Here is a 1,662-nt window from a genome sequence, read left to right as displayed (position 1 = left end):
TGGGTTAGGAAACGTATCTACAAAATTATAATTTAACTATTTATTTTACACGTAATCCAGGGGGTGGATTACTCTCGTTTCCTCAGCCATAACGAATTAATTGTTCTCGTTCCATCAGCCATGATAGGATAGAAGTGTTTCGTAGTTTTTCATTTATTTTTAATTATTATCGCATGTAGTGAGGAACGAAAATTTTAATGTTACTAAACCAGCAGTGACAATAGGTATACTACAAAATAAGCGTAGAATATAAAATAGAAAAGAAAGTAGCTATACTTTCAGCAGCCTTTTAAGTTTCGCTTCTTTTTTTTTTCATCCTTTAATCCTCACATTCCATGAGCGATGTTTCTGGCAAAGGGCGAAGAATTTTCTGTGTCAAACTCAAAATCTATCCATCTAGCACTTATCCTTGGTTAGATTCTGACTAAGAAGCGATTTGAACTAATTAGCACTAACATGTATATCCGTTGCGCCACTGGTCCTTGATATTTTGTTTCTTATGAGAGATTAATATAAGGTTTACTTTGTATTAAGAGAGAGAAAAATGTTTTAAGCTTAGTTTCATCTCAAATCCCATCAGACGAGAAATATAATAAAATTTTTAAAAAAGAACATGCGTCGGCCGGGAGTCGAACCCGGATCGATTGCTTGGAAGGCAACCATGCTAACCGTTACACCACCGACGCTGTTACCGGAGAGTGGACTAGCTAAGTAAATTATTTTAAGATGATTATTTCTAGGCTGTTCATATGAGGTAATGAGATACTTTTCGCTGTGACGAGTTTGCGTGTGAAATATTTGTGATTCCCATGTTGCAGCTAAATCTAAATTAACTGTGTGTGTGTGTGTGTGTGTGTGTGTGTGTGTGTGTGTGTGTGTGTGTGTGTGTATAAGAGAGAGAGACAGAAAGAGAGAGAGAGCGTGCGTGCGTGCGTGTGCTTGTTTATGTGTGTGCAAATACTGTATATATGTGTGGGTATATCTTTGTATGCAGGTCATCTCAAGGTCTGTGTATCTTTATTCGCGTCTCTGTGTGTATGGATTGTGTCTGTATGTGTTTGTGTTTGTATTAGTGTCTGTGTGTATGCGTGTGTTTAAGTGTGTGTTTGTAGCATGTGTGCTGCTTGTGAATGGTGTTCGTGTGTGTGTGATAGTGTCTGTGTGTGTTTGTGTGTGTGTTTGTATATCTGGATTTAGCATGTGTGTGTTTGTGCGCGTGTTTGTGTGTGTATGTGTGTTTGCGTCTGCGTTTGTGTGTGTTTGTGTGAATATTTGTGTGTGTGTGTTTGTGTGTGTGTGCATGTTTGCGTGTATATGTGTGTTTGCGTGTGCGTGTGCGTGTGCGTTTGTGTTTGTGTGTGTGTGTGTGTGTGTGTGTGTGTGTGTGTGTGTGTGTGTGTGTGTGTGTGTGTGTGTGGACGTGTGCATATATGTGGGTATATCTGTTTATGTGCGTCTGCGTCACTGCGTAAATGTCTGTATATCTTTATCAGCGTTATTTTTTTTTTTATGGATTGTGTTTGTATATCTGTGTGTGTATTTCTGTGTCTTTGCGGATGTACACGTGTGTGCGCACGTGTGCGTGTATATATATATGTGTGTGTGTGTGTGTGTGTGTGTGTGTGTGTGTGTGTGTGTGTGTGTGTGTGTGTGTGTGTGTGT

The 1,662-nt window shown here is 39.3% G+C and overlaps 1 non-coding gene across 1 annotated transcript; it reads right to left on the bottom strand.

The window, feature by feature from the left end:
* Positions 1-614: 614 nt before the first annotated feature.
* Trnag-ucc (transfer RNA glycine (anticodon UCC)) lies at positions 615-686 on the bottom strand. Its single transcript has one exon. It is a non-coding gene; the product is annotated as a tRNA-Gly (tRNA).
* Between the last annotated feature and the right edge of the window lie 976 nt (positions 687-1,662).

The sequence above is a fragment of the Euprymna scolopes genome, chromosome 18 (genome assembly GCF_053919585.1).
Source record: "Euprymna scolopes isolate OS-2025 chromosome 18, ASM5391958v1, whole genome shotgun sequence".
Lineage (NCBI taxonomy): Eukaryota > Metazoa > Mollusca > Cephalopoda > Sepiida > Sepiolidae > Euprymna > Euprymna scolopes.
The sequence above is the reverse complement of the archived record's forward strand: the minus strand, read 5'-3'. Positions and strand labels throughout refer to the sequence as shown.